Source organism: Mycteria americana, chromosome 2, assembly GCF_035582795.1.
Source record: "Mycteria americana isolate JAX WOST 10 ecotype Jacksonville Zoo and Gardens chromosome 2, USCA_MyAme_1.0, whole genome shotgun sequence".
NCBI classification, from domain to species: Eukaryota; Metazoa; Chordata; class Aves; order Ciconiiformes; family Ciconiidae; genus Mycteria; species Mycteria americana.
Genome location: NC_134366.1, coordinates 26,248,345 through 26,272,031, shown reverse-complemented (window position 1 = coordinate 26,272,031; position 23,687 = coordinate 26,248,345).

The following is a 23,687-nucleotide window of genomic DNA, read 5'->3' as shown; positions in this document are numbered from 1 at the left end:
ACTTCACAATTCTTTCTAAATTTCTTTAAACTTATAGGCTATACTGCTGGCTTTCAAACTTCAAAGCATGCAGGAAGATCAGGGTCACACAGAAAATTATTTCTTACAGTTTAATAAAATATGCATGCGAATTGTATGACCTGCCAGAGAAATTATTTATGTGTTAATGTAATGTTGTAACATTAATTACACACTTTAATTTCTTCCTTAGTAGCTTCTTTACCAGTAAGAACAGTACCAATTCTAAACTGGGTTTGAAACATATGTTGTGTCACCAAAGCTTAAATTATTTCCAGACTGAATTGCTTTTTCACTTCCACAAGATAACATTTTTTTTTTTTTAGTAGTTGGGAAAAAGGAAGCAACTGAGATCTTTTACCTTTAACTCAGAGCATTCATGATGGATCATTTTCAGCCTCACTCTTCCACAGTGTTGTAGTCTGTACATACTGTATTTACTGATAGTTACAGAAATGCCTATTGAATGTTTTTTGTGAATGAATCACACAGCTTTTATTTATGGCCACTATCGTAAAGTACTTAATCCCATAGGATCGGTCCCTTTGGATTTCTTTCCTTAGGGGATTTCCTGCCTCTTTTTCTATGGTATACATGTGATTAAAACCATGTACATGCTAGCACAAGGAGGTATACTGAGTCTTATCTTCTGACTTACTATTCATATAAAGTTCTTAATAGATACAGAAAAGTTCTGTGTCACTTATTTCAACAACGTCCCATAGCGGCTCCGTAGTTCAATTCTAAATTGTCTGGAGGCAGTGAGAATAAAAGAAAATAGGTTCTCCTCTCAACTACAGTACAAACTTTCTGTATGGACTTTGCAAATCACCTACCCATGTTTTAGTCTTCTAAAATTGTAAATCTGAGGCCTAACTTCATTATAGTGGTTTGAAATCATTCAAGGGAAAGTGCTATAGATGTGCAAAATATTTTTATAAAAAGTATTTGCTTTTATCTGTGTTCATTGTTTTACCTTTTAACATTTCCTTGGTTACTTTTTTTTCTTGTACCATGGCCCAAGGTAAATTAAGAAGAGAAAAAAAGAGAGACCATTTGGCATTGCTGGTATCATTCTTTCTGTTATATATGTCTGTCTTACTTTTCTTAAATAAATACTTCTTGTCTCTTTAGTCTTCTAAAGTGTCTACCTTCCTAGTATTTCAAATATTTTTTTAGTGACAATGATGTTGGGGTTATAATTTTGTGTAAAATTATTGATTTTTTTGTGTCAATGTCAAATGATTTACTGCTATACTTCTTATACTGTCACAGAATAGCCTAAAACCATAGATCACTAATGGCTAATATGTTTTCTCTAGCTATCATGCCACCTTTCTTCTATTTTATCCTGACATCAATGCTATCTCATGGAAGAGGTTTTCCAATTGCTCCACATTCAGCCAGTCTTCAACCAGTCTTGATGGAACTCGATGACATCATGATGCCATATGAGGCTTCTTTGTCATGAACATGCAGAACTTGGAGCCCAAACTGATTTCACAAGCCTTCTAATAAACATATGGCACTTACTTACACATAACTAGTTTTTGGGCTGCACTGGGTTTTACATTCAAAATTATTTAGTATCTACCGCTAGACTTTTGAGTCATACAGATCTTTGCAATTGTTAGGCTTGAGACACGGATAGGGACCTGATGGTCATCACCAAGTGTAAGTCACCACCTACATAAGACAGGTAGCTTTGTTCTGTATAACATCCTTTTTAGAAAATGAATTGAGAAAACACAATGTGTTTATCCAAATAGTGCAAAATACCAATGCCAGAAGTTTAGCTGATGCAAAGTGCATTGGGATTGTTGCAAAAGTCATGGAGGAGTCATAAGTAGAGATAGATGAACAACACATTTCATGGAAAATACCATTTAACTTGAGCTTTTCCCTGAAGTGCAAATGAGCCAAATATGAAACTGTTTTGAGGTTAGGAATAGTGTTTAATTTTACATTTTCTCACATGTTGGCACTTCTTGGAATCTGTGGGAGCAAATGTGGAATTACCAAAATACCACAGGTATTTTTTGGGTACTGCTGGTCTAAAGGATGTCAGGAAATACTGGAAACCATAGAAAGACATTTTTTCTTGACATCTCCTACCATTAGCATTCTGGGACGCTTTAGACAAATTTCCAGAAGCTTTGGGTGGGTGTCCAGGTTTTGCAGTTCTCCTTCAAAATGTATTGAATGGCCAAACTTTTTTGCAATTCACTTGCAGCAGCTAAAATGTTTCCATTCAGTATCAATGATACTATGACATCTTTGTTCCTTCACTTATTCATGTCCTGTTCATAGACACAGATTCAGATTCTTTATATTACAGTCTATTGAGTAAATGGTAGAATGTTTTCTTCTATCTAAAAGATTTTTGATCATTTGCGTTTAGGATTAGCACAGTGGAGCCCTGAGATCCAAACCTAAAGAACCTAATGAAGAACCCAGAGAGACAGGAGACGAATATCAGGGATTGAGAGAAGACAAGGGGATCCTGGCTATCTGTTTGTTTATTTTAACTTATCAATTTTTCTAATTAAAAAATTGCTCATCCTGCAAAGACCTAACTCTCTCCAGGAGTCTGCAACACACAATCAGACAGCACCCCTCCTCTCCCTCCTCTGTGTTTGCTGGCTCCGCCATGGTCCCCTCCCCGCAGTCCCATCGCTCCCCCAGAACTGCATGTTCACCCTGTGTCTTCACAGCTCTCCTGCCAAGTGGTTGCCTGCCTCTGCCTTGTGCCACTCTGACTGCTCTCAAAGGTTCATTTGTTAGCTCAGCTCACACTGACATCATGTCTGCGGTACAGATTTGCCAAAAAGGAATGAATTCTGCTCTTCTCACAGGTGCTCCCTTTGCCCTCCTGTCCTGGTATGGCTTTGCTAGAAGTAGTTAAGCTGGAAGAGGACTGCTAAAGGTGGCCTGGTGCTGGGATGGACATAGTGGAAGACATGAGGAACAGCAACCCATCAGAGGTATGCTGCATCGACGGAGCCCATGAGCATCACCCAAACCCAGGCTTAAGTTTCATTCCTTTTCAAGTTCCTCCACAGATCGTGTTCCCTGGTTCATGTCCCAGACAATCCCCTTCAGCAAGCACTTGTCTGGGTATATTATGGATGACTGGCACACCAGGGCAGCCTCAAGCTTTCTCCTAGTTAACTCACAATTCCTCTCATCAGCCCCTCTGCTATTCAGGCTGTCTCAAGACTTCAAGTTTTTGTGCTGTTTGTTTGGTTGGTTTGGGTTTGTTTGTTTGTTTGTTTAAGATCGTGCTGATGCCCACAAATGCCATAAGCTTGCGCTAAATTTTCAAGTGTGCTATGGTTATACCTCCACGATCCAGCCCACAGCATGTTAAACCCATCCACATCACCAGATATATCTTAACCACAAGTTTGTATGTAGATGGCCTGAGCAGTTGTATATTTCCTGTGTATCTACTCTGTTTTCCACTGGGAATCAAAACCAAATCAGTACTGCTGTTCTGCTCCATCAGCTTTCCTGATCAAATCAGTCCATTCATTGAGAGAACTGTCTGGCTATATTTACATACAATGCATTTCTTTCCTATTCCTTGTTATACATATGTAATTATTTTTACATTGCATTCCCAGAGGTGAGTGGCAGCATACAGATACCAGAGATGCTATTCTGCCTCCAGCAAATGCTCTGAGAAGTGTATGGTGTTAGTAAGGACCCTGTTTCCTTGGTTACATTTAGCAAATTTGCATGCCAGCATGGTGCTATTCATCATCAGAGGCATCGTAGACCTGTCCATGGAGAGAGGGTTTTGGAAGTGAATAACCTTTGCATTCTTAGCTTCTGCTTTGAATATACGGATGAGGAAAAAATAGTTGTCAACATATGCATAGCGGAAGACAGGCAGGCTGAGAAACAGAGTCCTGGAAGTCTTTGGGAATGAAATCGAGTCCTTTATAAGACTGGGCAAAGTATCTGTGGTTGCAGGAGCAGTTCGTATGTTTGGCTCTAGTGCTGCTTATGAGTGACCACGAGATAATTAGATGATCTTGCTCAGGACTTGTGTCCTGGCCACTCTCTCTGGTTATGAACTGTGATGGGGAGGGGCAGGACTCTGCTGTTGCATGCTCACCCAGCGTTCCCTGATACATGAGATATACGGGAGATTTTTCTTTCCTAGGTGCATAAAAGCAATGGATCAAGAGCAAGTTAACCTGGCCACAGAGGCCAAACTAGTGAAGGCAGACCAGTAGAGACTATTCTGGAAACTAAAGCTCCCCCTCTCAGATAGCCTATGGTAAAAATACCACCTGCCTTCTTGTAGGCATGTGTGCCTTGGCTGGAAGGGATCAGCCTTGTCCTAGCAGGCACAGCTTCCCCCGTGTCCCCAGACAGGGTGGATAGATGGTGTCTCATTCCTACAGTAATCCCTGGAAATGGATTCTCCTCTGAATGAGCTATCTGTGTCACTGTATACAAATTCAGCTACAGGTCCAGTCCTAGCTGACAGTTTCAGTGAACAATCTAAAGCCAAGGTAAAGCATTCATTTAATTTATCTTTTCAGAACTTGTTTGTTAAAAAAAAGTTTATCATGTCCATTTGGTGACTGACAGCCAACAAGCCTGCCACTCACTGAATAAAACACTCTGTTACCTTTCAAACTGGACAAGGACAAAGAGGGTACTGCAGTGCCTCGGAAATGGATGAGGATTCAGGGGTTCTGGGTTCGTCTGCCCATGATCAGCTGCACACACGTGGGTAACTCTACCTTGTGTTCCGTTTCTCCTTTCCATAAATGTCTCTGCTTTGTAAAGTGCTTTGAAATCTATAGAGAAAAAGTGCTGAGTGGTAAGCAATATGTACATAGCTGCGTTTCCAAACCAGGAAAAATGTAAGTGCAGTTTCCAGTAACACATTAGAAATGGATTGAACAGTAAGCCATTGATCCAGACACATAGGCAACTGAAGACAACATAAGCTACGAGTTTATTAAATTGATGTACCAGCTATTTTCCAAGTTGCTCCAGGACATGAGTTCACTGAGTTCCCACCAGTAGGGTAACACAGACAGGACTACGAGCAGGGCCTCTCTCCATCTCCAGGTCTCGTGGTGGTGCACTGACCTCCCCAGCCTTCGCTGTTGTGTCTCCTCAGACAGCAACTGCAAGTGTGCTGAGCTAAATGTCTCTGTGAAGTGCTTTAATGGGACTGTTACGCTTTGAAATCTATTGCCCTAACTGTACCTTTGTGGTTCTAAGAGGAAGATGGGATGAGCTGAAGGTCTCTGTATAGGCCCAGCTGGAAAAATTCCTTCCTGATGCCCCAAAGCAACATCCTCGAGTCAGAGCTGTCTGTGAAGGAGGAAAAAGGTAATGCCCAGACACTCCAATGCAAATGCTTAAATTACCAAAGGAAGGGTAAAAGCCAGCCAGCTCCCCTCTACTTCAAACTGGCTGATGGGAAGTATGAATTTTTACCTGTCTTTACAAAGGTAAAGGACTTTCCTGCCCCTTGGTCTCCACCTAACTCTGCCTGATTAAATCTTGGCACTTAATGAAATGGGGAGAGGGGTTTTGAGATAAGCTCTTTCAGAACAGTAGTTAATGGTTTAAGTCTGGGAAGAGTGAATATGTTTTTCTGTTTTACAAAGGAGATTCTTATCAGTGTAGAAATTAATTACCTTTCTTAAAGTTTTGATATTTTTTCTCATATTGCAAATTAAGATGTGGGGAGATTTATTGTCAACGCATAAAGTGCCAGTGTTGTCTGGCCAGGGTTTCCTTTTTTTGAGGTGCCCTTCAAACTGTCACTAAGGACATCAAAAACTAGGCTGATGTGTCCAATTTAAATTGCAAAGAAACTAATTTTAAGGTATAGAAACATTTTCAATCCTGGCATTTGGCTGATCTATGGAGTTGCATTGGCAGGTGGCTTGAATGAGCGCTGCTTCAAGCAGCACTAGCTGTGGGCATCACGGCATCCAGCTGTGAAAACAGATCTGCATGGCACAGTAATGATAACTGGTACGCAGGGAAGTCCCTTTATCTTGAAGAATCCCAAAGCGATATATGGCTGGTGAGGACGACAGCCAGGTGTACTGGAACCAAGATACGGCTACCGTTTCTGTCTCTGCTGGGGGTTCATCCGTCAGACCCAGGTTATTCCTTTTGGCTCTGCCTCTCATTGGGTGCTAAACGTCTTGCTTCCCAACCAGTACTTTCTTCCCTATTACATCTCTTTTATTTCCTAGATTAGTCAGACCAGGAGCCAAGATCCTAAATCTCAGCTCTGTACAAATTTGCAGGGGTCAGAACCAGCCTCAGAGCTAAGCCTTAACTGCTTGCAATAATCACCAGCCTGAAATCATAAGGGAGGCCTTCAGGCTCTGGTGAGACAGACTTCAAAATCAATTTTAAAAAATGTGGTCTTTTTTTTTGCTGCTTATATTTTGTTCCTGGTTTCAAGATCTTCTTTGTGAACTTAGGAGCTTTTTTCATTATAAATGAAAGTGGAAATTGCCATGTAATCTCCAGATGCCAGAAGAGAATGTCGTGTCCGCTACAGGGAGATTCTTGATAAAATCATGAGAGTGGGCAGCTGGATACATGGGCCTATGCAATTATTTTAATAATAACAGAGTTTAAAGGCTCCTGCCAGAGACCCCCTGTGTCAGGCCCTGTAATCCCTAAAGAATTTACAGGCACATACATTCTGCTTTAGAGTATCTCTGTTCTTTCCATGTTTGATAAACAAAAATTATCATTTGTGCATAGATGTAAATTCCATGCCAAGGAAACAAAATAAACGTGGCCTTGTTTCTCAGGGGCGAGCAATGCTAGTGGGTCTTGCTCTTTTAAAAGATCACACCAGATTGAATGGCACCCAGCTGTCTTACCCGGGGGTGGGGGCTGGGACTGCAGGCTGTGAATTCAAGCCCTGTGCTTCCTGGGTCAAAGCACGAAAAGGAAAAGGAAAACATGAGAGATTCCAGCAAATGTCCTGAAATGGAACATTTGTTTGTTGTTGGGTTTGTTGTTCAAAATTCTACATCAACGCATACATTAATGTTCTCGGCATCTGGACTAAAGAGCTGTTTAAAGTCCTTGGCTTAACACAAATATACAGAATTAAATACAGAAAGCATAGTTCCACATCTTTTAACTTTTTTGTTTCTGGTCAAACATGAATCTTTAGTTCCTGGCTGATAGCCCTGGTGTGAAGCCATCTGCTCAGCTGAGTACGGGCTTCTTGAGGCTGCACATGTACTAGAACATTATACATTATACATTATACATTATAAATTATACATTATACATTATACTAGTGCTCTGCACTCTCTTGCCTCCGTATGCAACCTCCTTGGTGTCATGTGTTAATGATGGAATTGGTCCCCTCAGAGTTGCATGGAAGAGAAAGAGAGAAGGGGAGAAAAGAAAGGCATGTGTAAAGATGGGGAAGGGGGGGTAAAGACGTGTGACGGGTGGTAACATGATAACTCATGTACTTCTGAGAATCTGAACTATATTTGGTATATAGTATATTTGGTAATGAATGTTCTTGACAGCCAACAGGAGGTATTGACGCTAAAAAGAGGAAAATAATTTGATTAAAATTACATGTTTGAGTGAGGAGTTCTGGAGGCAGAAATCAAAATACTGAGGAGTCTGAGTCCATGAATAAGGCCAGAACACAATTCAATTCAAGGAAATTCAGTTTAATCTATAAAGCAACCTGGGTCTAATACTTTTGCCAATATGGGCAATCTTAAGAAATAGATTGGGTTAAAGGTAATGATTGTGGAAATCAGTTTTTTGCCCTGATCTTTTCAGCTTCAAGGCAGTATAAACTTAACAGTGAAAATCTTATGGAACATATTAGCGGTATTTCTTTCCCACTTGCCTACAACTGCTTGGGTGCATGGGAGCACAGCTTTGGGGTGCTATAGGGGGACAGAGTGCACACTGGACATGCCTTTAGAGTTTCAGTCCCACTTTAATAAATACATTCTCATGTGCTACTTAATAACCTTTTAAAAATCACAACAGATATTGTAGGTACACTGGGATGAATTTAGTTTGGATAAATAAAGTATGCCCAGGTTAGCTTTTCCCCTTTCTCCCATAGAGGCAGCAGAGAGCTATTTTTCTTTTTGTCCTTGCAAGTCATCCAACTCTGGAATATACAGATTTATACAAATTTAATGACTGAAAGTTCTCTATGCATGTATATCTGTATTTCCTAAGTTATGGTGACTTCTCTGAGTCACAGAACATCAGAAACTGAGAGCATATAATGGGGAAGTAACGCTCTGTGCTGTCCTTACATTTTATATTAAGCATCTGCTTTTGACTACAATCACAGAGGATAATGAGCTACTGGACCTTTGATATGACCTGGTATGGCCATTCCTGGGTTATATTAAGATACATATAAAATGCCTAAAGAAAAGACCCTATACCAGAATAAGAAAACATAATGTATACAGCTCGTCCAGTACACAGACTTGTAACTGAGGGGCCTGTGCCAGCAGCAGTAAGTAGAAAGCGCGTGCGTGCGTGCATGTGTGTGTGTATCTGTGAATGCATATCTGTTTTCAAGGGAGTGGTAAGTAACTAATTAAAGCAAAATTTATTTCAGAGCCTGTTAGAACCCAGTTCTTCATATAGGCCTGAACCTTGAATTCATCAAATTAATAAAAAATTACTACTTTGAGTATCAAGAAGCCAGGTACTATGATAAATCTCCAGTGGCTTCATTTTTCCTTCAGTTTACTGAAGATGGACTATGGCCTAGCCCACTTGAATGTGACTTATTGGTGGAATCCTGGCAAACAAATAGGTGCCCTGGGATGCTGTGCCCTGGGTAACAGCAGGGCTCTCTGCTGTTACCAACCATCTTGATTTAAACTTTGGATTAAGTAGAAAAAGATGGAGAAAAGTGCCTTTTTGTGTGCAGGGAAGAAAAAAAAAACCAGTAGAGTCTGTTAATTGCATGCAATCCAGCTGGAGTGATATACATCCACTACAAGTTTCTTTTTCTGGGTAGGAGTCTGAGCACTTAAACCAGGAACACACATTTTTCTTGTTAAATTCTCAAAATTCAACACCTCTATTTTACTCCCAGAAACACAAGTATTTATGTTTCCCATTAAAAAATAAGCTGTTTGGGCTCCCATACATTTGAGACAATGCTTTTTCCTTGGTTTCCATTAACTAAGTTCCCGTAACAGACTCCTGTTCTCTGCCCCTGTGTTTTACCAGCTTTCAGGCAGGTAGTGTCTCAGCTTCCAAAGGCAAAAGCAAGTCCTGTTTCTAATCAATTCTCTGAGATAACCCATTTGTTTGCTTGGTTTGTGATTAGGCTGAGGTGCTCATCTAAGAACCTGACTCACTTTGTTGGATGAGATTTTGCAAGGTGCTTGTGTTTCTACAAGCTTTCAATAAAATCTACGGGAAACAGGAGGCAGTCAGGATTGGGCATGACGTTGACGAGAAGAAATGTCCTGAATTAACATGGCAGGTGTCAAATTCAAGACTATTTGGAGGGAATATGAAGTTAATGCAATTAAACCACAAGAACTATTTCGGATTTTTTTCTTTTTCTGATAGATTCACCACATTTTCTTTGGGATATTTTCTTCATGTATGATCAACAGAATTTGAGGGAGAGATGAGAAGTATTTATATTATCATGCCAAATAATCTGAAAATTTCCAAATTCAATGACGGAAAGTATTGTAATAGAAACTAATAACAATGAAAGATCTGTCTAACAATATTATAGAACAACCAAATGGTTGGTTCTAAAACCAGAAAGGAAAATATTGTGGTTTTTCTTCAAGATAAATATTTCTGCTTTATGCATGCTATAAAAATGTATCCCTTTCTGGACAAATTAACCAGTTCTAAAAAAATGGCTTTTTTTGCACTCCCTAAATCTTTCTTTTTTTAATGACCTCTGTGCCACAATTTTTGCCTCCAAGCAGTAATTAACCACTCTGCAAGTCACCACAAGCAAGCCAGAAATGAATTACACTTAAAAAAAAAATCTGTAGCATTAATATAGTTTAAACCAAAGTAATCAAACTTGTACTGCTACCCTCTTGTGTTTTTCAAGTACAAATGTTATGAAATTTTCAATAGCTTTCTGTGTCCTGCATAACAATTGTGGTTGAAAAAACTGCAAAGCCTGAACCACCAAAGGAAGTCTGAAATGAGCAGAACTGTCCTTGAACACACCTTAAAATAGTTTACATTTATTATCCAGGCAAAGCGATACTTGCTTTATGTAACTTTTTTTCAGCGTCTTGCATAAAATGATGGGAAAATATGCAAATAAGATTAAGCATCTTGCATTGCATTTGATCATATCTTGCAACATCTTAGGGGTGGAGAAAATATGAGGAATGCCATCATTCAATTTTCCCTCAGGTTTTTAGTTAACCAGCAGAATGTCTACATATAGAGCTTGATTCTTTCACTTAGGCTGGTACCAGTTGGGAGTAACTCTATTCAAGTCAACAAAACCTCCCTCAGGCATACAATGCTTAGAGAATTGAAGGCTACACATCCTATCAGTTTACAGCTACAAATCTTTCAGTAAGTTTGTAGTAAATCTCCTTGCTTCTGAGATATGACCTGCTTTGTTTAAGGAATACATAGCAATATCTTCACTATGTTTGCTTTACATCAGCTTATATAGCAGCAGTTTTTATCAGGAGCTTTTCTCTGACATTGCCTTTGCCAAATGACTTGGATTTGCATGGCCAATATTGCCAAATTAGAATAAAGTGCACAACTTTACCATTTTTCATCAGTTTTCTGATCAATTTACACCAAAGTGTGACATATCTCATTATTTAAATCTCTGCTAAGTTGGCTGGAGTAAGATTCATTTGATATGAATGCTGATATACAATTATTCCCTTTTTACATCAAGGAAAAATGGGTTTTCAAGTAGGAATTGTGGAGCAGTGTGATTAAAATGTTTTATATACTTCTAAGTACATATTTTGGAGTCTGAGAACAAAGACCCTCTTTGAATTTGTTATGCCCAAATCCATTAAACTGGTAGAAAATAGATTAGCAAGAATAAACCTTTTACTCTACTGGAAATTAAGTATGTAATCAATACTGGGAAGAGAACACAAAACCTGAGGTACACCAATGACAAATTGACTTTGAAGATCAGAGAAATTAATTAAAAATTATTTTTATGGCCATCACAACTTAACATTACATTCAGCTTTTTAGACTATATTATGTTCATCTAGGCTGGAAATATTTCTGGGTGAAATCCTGAGGAAATTTGCACCTGCTGTCTACCTTCATATTTGGAGTAACTTAATGCACCACGACAAAATTAGCTAGGTTTACATCAAAATAACTAAGATCAGACTTTTGACTGCTTATTCAACCTAAGTTGAAATGGGGCACTGAGAAGCATTGGGCTATGACATTCAGACAGGGTGATCCAATATCAGCACTGCGTTCTGCATGCGTGTATATGTCCTACCTTGTATGGTACCTAGGTGTCTCCAGTGTAGGCATACATTTATTTCTTCCATATTAGACCATTTTCTCTCTATGCATATCAGATGCATACCTTGGAGAAGGAAAAAAAAAAAAATTGTGAGTTATTAAAAAGGTTTTCCGGCCAGGAGAAGGGCCATATTGCATTCAGTTGATGTGAAATGACTGAAGAGCAAATGTGACACTCCAGGAGTGTCACAGTAAGACAGTCTGGAAGCCTTAAGCATTTTCCAAGACTGTTGCACCAAAATACTGATCCTATCCTGCTTCTTTTGTCATACTATTCTTATTTTTGGTTGTTCTTTGATGACAAAAAAATACAGGTCTCAGGCATTACATCTGAGGGTGTAAAGCAACAAGGGTATTATATTGGCTATTTTATGTCACAGAAATGTGGTGTTTAAGAAGAAACAGGTGGGAGATAAAGAAGAGGACTAAAATGTAAAGTGGAATGCTCCCTTTTTTCTTCTTTGTCCCCCTTCACACAGCTTTCACTGCTCTCCCCTTTACTCCTTTTTTTCCCCCCACTTTTTTGTTTATTTCTTCCTGGATTTCCTTTCCCACCAGTTGTCCCCTCTTTTCTGTATTTCTGTCTCACCGTTGCAAGCCTGACATTGGACTTGCGGAGAAGTGCTGCTATCAGCAGCCGTGGTGCACCACTGCCTCAGTGCACCAGCCTCCTCGCTCTAGCAGGGCTGGCAGTGGGGGGAAATCCAGTACCAGGAGCGGCAGGAGAAGCACATAAACAAAATACATCCATTTCATGAGCTGAGCTAGCGATTCCTCTGAGAAACAGTCAGAACCCATGGATGGAGACACAGAGATCTCAAGCTGCTGTTGAACACCTCTGTACCCATTTCACCTGATGTGAGGGCTGGAGCAGAGGCAGGAGCAGAAGCAAGATCAGGAGCTCGCCTGATAAATCTGTCAGGGTGGTGAAGCAGTCTGCATTTCACCCAGAGTGACTCTACTTAGTTTGAACCGTCTCAGGGTGGAGTTTGGGGGGGGGGGGGGTGTCTTTTCTACTTTTTGTTGTCTTTGTTTGACATCTGCATAAAGCATCTCTGAAAAAAGTTTATTTCCAACAAAGCATTACTTCTATGCCCAGCAAAGGGTTAACACAATAGCATGTTTCTCTCCCCCTGCTTGCTCCCACTTCTGGTTATGGGAAGGAGCCTCCTCTTTTTTGCCGGGTGGCTCTGTGCACATGCTGAAAACCCACGTTCCCAGTTCCCGCCTATCTCTAAGCATTTCAGTTTTCCCTTTGTTCTTGGGCTCTGCCTGGGAAAGGTAAATCTTACTTGCTGGATTTCCGTCAGGCAGATGTGGTCCCCAGTTATTGGCTGCTCATGTTGTTCCTTCCAAAGTTTCCTTTATAACCTTATCTTTGGCATTGTCTCATTTCCTGCTTGTTTTCCACCAGGACTTGCCTTTGATTTAGCAGGTGAACTTAGGGGCAGATCATGTTTAAAAAATATATACGGGTGCCTTATTCCCCGCCGAAGCCTCGGGAGGGCTGTTCATTTGCCTCCCTGTACCGCTCAGAGGGGTTTTTGAAACTAATTGCAGCTCCTCCTTGGCTAGCTTGGCTGCCCTCCTGCCTGCAGCTGTCTTCCAGCTCTGAAAGTCAAGGACAACCCGGAGAAAAACAAACAAAGGGAATGTTTTGTTGGCTTGTAGTTTAAAATAATTGCTTTGCTTAGACCTTGTAACAACCTCCATCATTAACATTTGGGAGGAGATTGTTTCCTTAAATCCAAACACGTGCTCACACACTCTCTGGGAAATTTGTGACTTAACCCAGAGAGATGGCATGACCTTCTGCTGGGATGAATAATTTTTGGACAGAAATTCCAGTGGCACTTAGTGAGCTGTGATGAGAAGGTCGCATACATAGTGTTACTCATGATGATAACAGCATCCAAAACCTTATCATTACATTCTTGTATTCATAAATATTTCAGCAATAATTTGTGGCATTTTGCACTCAATTTTTCACATACGCAGAATCAAAGATTGCTAGCAACAAACCAGTGAAGCAAAGGGCAGTGAAGCTGCCATTCCCCATCTGCTATATGTATTCCTTGATTTTGTATTCCCTATGTATCCTAAGAAACGGGCTCTTTTGGCTTATATGTTAATGACACTGTGAGGTGGGGCTGAAGTGGGCTCCCCTGGAGACGAAGATGTACCACATAGCCATCAGAAACCGCTTAAAAATACACTTCACAGCCACTGCTCTTGTCTATTCTACAGCATAATTATGACCTGCTTACCTTAGAGCAGGATTGATGAGACAGCAGCCAAAAAAATTTCAGAAAGGAGCTTTTCACTGTCTGCTGCGGAGAGGAGAAAGCAAGAGCAATACACCAAGAGCAAGAGCATGCAAATGTACAAGAACAGTAGGTGAGAAAATGTTATCCTGCTTGAGGCCATCTAGTCACCTTTGTGTGCTAGCTTTACTTTTAATTTGTCAACCAGGAAGTTTAAGCTTTTCTGCTTTCTCCTACCAAGAAAGTTGCTTGCCTGAAAATGAACAAACAAACAAACAACAAACAATACCTGAGATTTCTTCTCAGCTGTAGTCATCCTTTTTGTGTTCATCTTCACAGCAAATACTCATGAGTGTTGGTGGGCATTTAACCTGGCAGTAAATTTAACATCTCCATGGCCCCAGTTTGAGCCCTATTGGATGAAGCAGTATGTCAAACACAACATAGCTCCAGAGATCTCACAGTTTAATAGATGAGGAAAAAAACAAGTTGATGAGATACAAGTGAGCCAGGATAAGAGTGCAGCAAGGAGTTATGGTAGCATATGACCACTTTGCTGCTGCTGTTCTTCTCAGTACCTACCCATAACTAGGTTTTACTTTATTACTTACAGTATTGAAGTGATGCCTTTTAGAGAAGTTTGGTTAAGGATGACATCTTGGCTTCACAGTTTTTTACTGGAAGCTCCCTCTTACAGGGCTGCTGTGCAAATCAGGAATAACTTTGCTCTGTACCTTAAAGTGATAGATGTGAATATCTATATCAGTGATTTAACTGTAGGAAAAAAACAGTAGAATGTAATGTGTCTACTGCATCCAATTAAAACCAGTCAACAGAGCTCAGCTACCAGTTCGCTGACACATCCAGTAGATTGCTTGTGAACAATCTGCAGACTACTTGCATGAATTGCTTGTGGAACAGTTTTGGACAGAGAGGACACCTAATATGACTTCAGGGAATAGTAAAAAAAAAAACCCAAACCCTAAGAGCACTGAATGCACAGTTTCTAGGAAGCGTTTGCATTTTATCTTTAAATTTTGCACTTTAAAAATTCCACAGTTGCAGTCTGGTAAGAGCTGTGATAGTGCATACTTCTTGGGTGAGTGGTCAAACACACATTTTGCCCTGTTAGGGGTTTTAATCTTGCTAGATTTCAGGGGAGTAGCCATTAAAGATCCTGCCTGCTTATTAGCAATAAAGGGATGGATTAAGTAAAAGTGTAATGCTGACAATATTTCGTTTTTATGGCAGAGAAAAGAAATGCAGGAAAGAAAGGGTGCAGGGGCTAGAATCATGATTGTGAGTCCCATAGACTCTGCTGCGGGACTCAGAATAGGTCTTGAATGACACTATAAAACTCCGTAAGAGGCACACTATTTCTTAGAGTTTTCCATATCTACAACCATGATAGCTGCTTTAATCTCTGATTAAGAAACGGGGTCTACAGAGCATCCCACTCTACCAGTTGCAAAGTAGGCATATCATACGATGACAGAAAAGCGTCAGCAGCATTTGGGTCAACTTCACACTATGACTTATTAAGCCTTTTATAAAATAAAGCTCAAAGACCTTATTAATATCAACAAGGTGTGTTATAGTCACTCTTAATGGCAGGGATTAACCTTGTCATGGTTTGCTGCTTTCATTACAGTGCTAACAGCGAGCTAGGCTTATCATTCTGTTCACTATGCTGTATCTTTACCGAGTGCAACGAATAGCTGATTTGGTCTTATTCACAGCAGTGAAATGATATTTCAGGATTTCAACTTTTAGGATATTATGAATTTCTTCTGCAAAGCATGGATCTAAGCCTTGAGATACTGTGGCTAATCAATTCTATTAATTTCTTGTTGAAGCAGTGAAATAAATTTTCTGACCTCTTATGTATTTCTCCAGTTGTGAACCAGCCAGGAGAATCATGGGGACATAACAAACCTTCTGGTTAAAAAAAGAAAACAAAACTGGAATATTGAGCTGATATTGAGCTGTAAATTTAGGGGTAAATTCTAATCTCAGTTGAGGAAGGTGCTGGAGATTTATTTCAGTATCCCTGAAATCCCTATTAGTGGTATTCAGTATCTCTATTAGTGGCCTGTGCTGTATTAAACCTGGGAGTGTTTGGACAAGACTGAAGAAGAGTGTTTTGGAAAAGGGCTACTACTCTGGAGAAAACAAAGTAACCCCAATGGTTAGCTACAGCTTTCAACCGCTGAAGGAACGCTCCTGTTTATCCCAGACATTAATCAGCCTGTCAGTATGGAGTTGGCCACCTAAAGCACACTATAACATTTTAAAGCGCAGACGGTGAACTTAAACTGCAACTTCCCAGAAAAGCGAGCATGTTCCCTTAAATCTAAGAGAATAAAATATTTATGTATACTTTATCATTTTAGGCTTTTCACCTGTGAATCTTTCTTCATGCCAGGGAATCAGACTCTTAAGTCTGATTCCTGCTTCTATTAGACTAAACGGCAAATTTCCATGGGACAGGTGAAAGTACTCAAGACCTCAGAGACTCAAATAAGACATTTCTTTTTAAAGTAGACTGAATAACTAGAGAGAAAAACCTGCCGCAGCAGTGGATCTTAATGACTGTAATGCACATTATGTTGGAAACTAGGACAATTAATGGTTTAACATAATGACAGAACATGCAGAACGGTCTCAAGGATGGCTCAATAGATTCACTTCAAAGTCAGGCAGAATCCACATCTGGGAAGAGGCAATGCCTTTGTCTGCAGCTTCCCTGAAGTGAGTGTTTAAACAATTTTTTTCTTCCCTAACAGCTGGGGAAAAAACTCAAGGGACTTGCTGTGTTTGAACCAAATCTCAAGGTGATCTGTTTCAATGCAGCTAGTAAAGGCTGCTGTAAATACAAGGAGGAGATCAATGTGTCTATTTATAAAGGGGGCAGGAGAGGTAAAAAGGTATTCCCGCTGCAGGAGTGCCTCACTGGAGTCTGCCAGGACGCCCTGAGGTGCGTGAGACCTCCAAACGTACACGCAAAGTGACCCTCCATCTCGTGGGCTCACCCACTCCATCACTTTTCTATCAGGCCTGGAGGATGGCATGGGTACTTCTGCATTTTGATTAACTTGACACAATTTATTTTACCCTCATGTTTTATATCAATCTATTTCTGCCAGTCATTTATGAATTATTTGGGAACAATATTTCAAAAGGGAGGTCCGAGTATCAAAGGTGGAGAGTTATGATCCTATATGTCACATAAAGTCCTATCACCGTGTGTATGTGTGAGGTGTGTGTAGGCACAGATGACCAGCTGGGCATTCCGCCAGTTAATACTCTGAATAATGCATAGGTGTACACACGTCAGAACTGCACACGCGAATGAGGTGGGTGTGCAACTGGACCTTCACAGAAGCTCCAGCTGGGTGTCTTCTGCTAGTTATGCTCTGAAAGTGCTCCTGTGGCTGGATGAATGAACGGCTCCATCCTGGCAACGGAGGTGAAGGACCCACAGCCCAGTCACTGGAGCTTGTAATGGTTACACTGGTTTGTTAGGAGACTCAGCACCACTGGGTGACCATTTATGAGCATGTCCTAAGAAACATTTAGAGCTTCCAGTGAATTGATCTGATCCAAAGTTACCCACTACTTTTCAGTGCTTTGTTTTGGTAGTCCTGATAACTGTTTGTCTTTACAGGTTATAGTTTTGTGGGACTTTTTTGTTTTACTCTGCTTTTTTTGCCTGCTACATTCCAATTTGAACCACTTCAGTGGAGTAAAGGGGTGAGACTTGGGCCTGATTTCTCCAGCTGAGATGGAAAAACATCCAGGGAATATAGAGTGTGTCTTGCAGTTCTTGTGCTTTTGGCCCCAGCTATACCTTGCTAATACCCAAGCTGTTTTCATCTACGCTGGGACTAGTGCCAAGAGTTATAGTTGGCCCAAATACAACGAAGCTGCAGATGAACTGCCCCCTCAGCTCTCCCATGCACAAACTAAAGGTATCAGTGGGCCTGGTCCCATTTTCTCATTTGTGGACATATTTTTAAGCAGATTCATCCTGTTTGGACACCAGAGAGAGGAAGAAAGCCTAACGTGCCTTTGAAATATAACACACTGCGCTTAAAGAGGGATCCGGAGGAATGACTTACATCTCTTGCACAAACAAAGATATTTAAAATCAAGGTTAATATGGAGACAGTGCAAACGGGCATGATTTCCCTTTTGCTGATGTTTTGGCTCAGCTGTAATTTCGGGGCCATGGTGTTGAGGCAGGGCAGGACACCAAGACAGGTAACTGACAATAAGCCATAACCATGGCGAGCCCTGAGTCTCCTCTGGAGAAAAGGCTGGGGTTACAGGATCATTTACTGAAGAAGGCAATTCAAGTCCCGGGTCTGAATACTCCCCGAAGATTCAGATTTTGAGTTTGAACCCCTTTTCTCTCTGAAGACAAATTAGGAACTAAAATAAAAGGGAGTAATCAAAGATGTCTATAGTGGAGCTGAGATATTTTAATGTAGTCCAGGAGACTGTGAAAAAATGAAAGAGTATATGAGTTGTGTGATGAGTACGTCAAGAGACATTTTAGGATAACTTTCCATTGTGTTGGGGTGTAACTGACCCAAGTAAAGGAGCCTAATGGAGCAGAGACACTGGGAAACTTAGAGCAGTTGCAAAATCTTTCTGCACTGGTTTTGCATTGGCTTTCCCAGGGGATTGCTCCTGCGGGCTACTTTTCTGCAGCATTTCTCTTGAATAGGTTTCTACATACTTTCCTCTGAAGAATCCAGAGAAAGCCTAATGAAGGTACCAGGAGAGCTGTAGCCTCAATGGCATTGTGGTAAGTGATGACCCTTGTGTCACTAGTAGGGAAAGCAGAGGCACTGCTGCTCTGTCTTCTCCTCAATGCTGCTACTAAGCAGCCCTGAGAGCAGAGCCCAGGGTCTGCCTGAGGAAAACCAGGGCACCAAACTGTATAATCAGCCGGGACTAATGAGGGTAAAAGTAAGCCTCTTTGCTTTCCTTCATAAATAGCACGTAGGTTTAGAAAGTATCCCTCACTGCACGTCAGCACCAGGGCTAGCCTCCCTGGAAGGCTGGAGGGAGAGGGACAGACAAGACCCTCTCTCGGTGAGTCGATTAGTGGGGTTAGCCAGTTGGAGGGTGAGTGATGGTGCAATCTTGTGTAGAGGGCCCAAAAGCTGGCTCCTCAGCATCTGCTTACTGGGAGACCCAGGAGGCAGCTGGGCTTAGTCATCCCCACTTCCACCTGAAGAACCCACTATCAGGCAGATCTGCATCTTTTAGGTTTTTGAAGTCAAAAGCTTGGCGTCACAGCAAAATTAAGAGACCTGAAGTCCCAGTTCATGTTTAGCTTAGTCTACAGATGAGTCTGTCTCCAATTTCAGTTATTTTATTGGCATGATGAGCTTGCTCAGCCCTGCTGATGGTGATACTGCGTGGCCAGGCGTTGCTTCTGTGACCAGTCTCACACTGTGGTAATATTGTTTGGCATCATGCACATTCCCATTTTGTCTGTGTTCCTGCCTCTTTTTAATGAGGTTAGATGTTACTTCATAGACTGAAGCTATTTCAACATAATAAATACTGTTTTTCCTGTTTAGGAGGAAACATTTGCCTCATTTAAAATTCTGAGGAAATCTCTTCTATGTCATATTTTTACCAGAGAATCAGTAAGTCCTGCTTGATTTCTTTCTCTTCTGAGTAATTAACATTATGAATTTTCATCTATGCATATATAGTAAGTCTTATGTCCAATTCCACTTCCTACTTCTAGTTGTGGAAAATTACTCTAAATTAAAGAAGTGTGTTTGTTTCCCTCCAACATTACAATGACTGCATCCTTAGCACTCCTCTGTGCAGCTGAGGAACACCTCAGTACTGCTTCACAGAAAGAGAAACTGAGGCATAGAGAGGGCAAGTGGCTTGCAAAGTCAGACAGAACCAGGCATGAATCTCAGATCTGCCGAGTCCCAGTTAAGTGCCTTGGCTGCAAAATAGTCCTTCTTTTACGGACGTTACAGCTGTGATTTGCAAAGAGGCTTACAGAATCTACTTATGCCAACCCATAAGATTTGAGCACCTAACTCCTTTAGTACCTTTGAAAATCCATTTGAAAATATTTTCTCATCCTTTTTTGTAGAAAATACTGTCTTCTGTATTCCCCATCTAGGATTATACCTGGTCATAAAGGTAGATCTAAAGTTTAAAAATATCTGTGTTTTTTTCTGACTTGGAAAAAATCATGTAAGACCCAACATTTGACTATTTAGTAGACTGTGTTCAACTGCCTTTCACTGCCATCACATTGTGTAATAACTTTTGTTAAGTCCCGTATCCTGTCTCAGAATGAATATGTTCTTGCATAAACAACAGTGTCACCTCCCCAAATGTTGTGTTCAAAAATCTGTTGTGTGAGTATTTAAAGAAAGGAGTTGGAATTGCAGATAGATATTTCTATTATTTACCCAGCCAGTGTTCCAGCAGAGAGATGGTGAAAATACCTGCCTTGCTATGTAGCTGAAGAAAAACGGAGGGAGCAAATCATCTGGCAAGTCTAGATTTTGCAAAAATCAGATGAGCATCGACTGTTTTGTATTTTCACTTTTTGACCGAGAGCAAATTATTTTCTGGGTTGCAGTAGATGGAAGAGAAGTTACTGGGGAAGCACAGAGGACAGCCTGTAAAATGCGTGCATTTTAGGGCAAACTGCCAGGCCCCAAATCCCCCTCTCTACACAACCCAAGCTAGTTTAGTAGAACTTCAGCAAATGTTACAGCCTTTCCTGTTTGCTTTGCACTGCTAATATATTTGTGCATTGCAAAACCTTGCATCTTCTTGAAAATATCCTTTGGGGAGGGGAGCGGGAAATCCATATTCCTCTGTTTGGCAGAATCTCTTTGACGTCTCCTCTCCTCTCCTGTCATGCTTCTGTCTGTGCGAGGATAAATGCACTGCAACTGGAAAAGTGAGATAAATAGCGTAAGGAGAAATCATTATAAACCTCAGTGCTTGAGAGGTGCATTCTCGGAAACGTGCCAGTCATAAAAGCTGACCAGGCCTGAAAAATAAAAATCCCTCAAATAATAATATAGAATCCCCATGGACCATTTTCTTATGCCTCTTCCACAAGCATGGAACATTAAAAGATTGAAAACTCCTTTTCACTTCATTCCATGCAGCCTGAAAAACCATGTGACATACTCCACATGCATTTATAATAATAAACTGTGGAATAAAAGAATTTTCCTTTTTGGGACTGCACACAAAATAAATCTTGTCCCTGCAAAATTAAATACAAATAAAAGGAATAGGGGACAAGCATGCTATAAGCCTAAGTATTCTTCCCACCCCTCTTCTGAATGATAAGCTGGAGGAGTGCTGCAAATGGATGCTTTCTCCTGTCTTCTGTGGGGTGGTGAAGGTGTATATATACATTTATGTGTAATAGAAGTGCGTGTCATATAATTTATACAGGGCGTAAGCCTCTTACAGGCAGGCCCAAAGACTTCCTTTCTTTTCTGAGAAAATTTTAAGTGCACAATGAATGTGAAAACAATGTAAGAAACCTTTGGCCACCCAAGGCGTCATGGGCATTGTTCTGCTGCGCTTCTGGCCTCGTTGGAGCTGACATGCAGCGTAATGAGTAACAGGACTCCTCCCCGCGGTGCTCTTGTAGGCAAGTTACACGACTTGTTTGTGAATCATTCTTACTCCCTCTTATTAACAGCGGCTGGTATAATGATTTTCTGACCGTAGTTATCTCCTCGAGGAAACCTTGCTGATGCAGTGTTATACTCATTACGCTTTGCAGGCTGACTTCATCAAACTTCACCTTCTGCTTTGATGGGTGATTCTCATGCATGAGAGGGATGTGCTTTTTTTCCCAGAGATTATTCACTGGGTTATTACGGAAGCCACATTTTATAAATGGGGATCGCCCTGGTAGAAAAAGCCAATTAGCGCAACGAGGGTTCTGCAGCATTCCCTTGCCAGCTGTGTTTAAAATAGGGCCAAAATGATAAACTAGACAGATCTGTCATGAACAGCCTGCACTGGCACTCGGCCCCTGACTGACTTACACTCTGTTGCCTCACTGAGATTCCCGGCGTGCAGGACATGCAGCATGCGAGGCAGAAAGCGAGGCTTGCTCTGACCTGCACCCTGCTGAATGGCTCACAAGAAAGAAGAGGCTGGTGATACCTCTCCTCTGCACCGTCTCCCTCTTGCCTCCCCGGCAATGCGCCCCAGGATGGGGGGAGCTCTCTGCCAGCTCCCCAGTCTTTCACCTGGTGGTAATTTTCGCCTGGCTGCTTGAGCATTTTTTAACCTCCAGTGAAGTAAAAACATTAAAATTGATATATTAGATTGACATATTTCTTCTAAGAGAGGAAATGTAAAACAGTGAGGGTTTTTTATTACAATGTTTTTATCTATCTATCTTATAGGTAGGGTTTAATTACTCTCTAATTATGTTTTCTCAAGTTTGCCCCAATTTCTTCCTTCAGACGAACACTATTCAGATCACACATTTATGCATTTGCTACTCATGACATGACCAGTCTGGCATTTTTATTATCCTTCAGCTTTATCTCTCCTCTGAATCAAGGTTGCTGTCGTTAATAGTATTTTTACTGTCACAGTTAACTTCAGTTCAGGATTAAGACTGCATTTTTCTCCACTTGATATAAACACCTAAGAAAACGAGGTCTCTGTACTGGGGAGATTATCTGGTAAAGTGATCTTTCAGGGTCCTCATACATTCTTTTGGACATGGATTCAGTTGAGCATTAATTTATTATTTTCTGCCCACATTTGAATCTCTGAAGCTGTGTGATTTTTGTGTCCTTATCCTCCTGCTTCACTGCTGACTGTGAATTTATTGATACGACACATCTCGTGCCATCGCCCAAGTAAGTACCTAGCTGTAACGTCACTAGCAATCGTTATTCAGCATTCAGACACTTCACCCGCACTGAGCAATGCTCCTACCCCAGCCAATTTGATTTCATGTTTTAGGTAAGCGTCTGCGAGATACAACGCATCGCAGTCAAATACTCAGTATCTCTGCTACTTTTTGCCTGTATTCTTTTCTCTCTTTTTCCTTGAAACCATAAAGTCATATTGCAGTGGGCATCACTTTATATATGCAAGCACAGAAGCGTCTCACTTCATCGGATGTTTTTGATCTTCTCTCTTTGCTCCTGCCAGCTTCACAGGCCACAGTAGGTGGCTAACAATTTATTTCCATTGTGCTGGAAGCTCCGTTTTCCCTCCCCTCTCAGTTACCCATCTCTGCTGATCATACACTATTGGACTTCCTCAAGTTTCCTTTGAGACACCTAGAGACTTTTTCAAATCAATGATTCACAAGTAAAGTAAGTTTGCTTTTTAATTTTTTGCTGGGTAAAGTGTACTGTTGTTTGTGTAAGGACTGCCAGAAGTTCCTCTTAAACTGTTAGTGAAGATGGTCGTATATCGATCTGTTCATTGATTCTTGCTCTGTCATCAAATTTCTTCTGGAGAGAACAGAGAAATTATTATTCTGTCTCACTCAACAAGGAATATAAAATTACCTTTTGGCACAGATGCAATTAGTTGGCATTTGATATGTTTCCCCTTAAATGATGCGATAAAGAATATGAGAGTAGTTCATGTTTATCCCTGATTATGAATCACATCTGAACATGAAATACTTCAAAAGGTCACTCCAAGGGATTTTTTTTCTCCTGCTCTAAAAAAAATCTACTTATCCGCTTATCTACTGTGTTTATCCTGGCTATGCAAATACTGTAGACTGAAGTTAAAAGAACGCCTGTTTCTAAATTAGCTATGAAAGACCTTTTACAGCTTTGGGATACAGAGACTACCACTAAACTC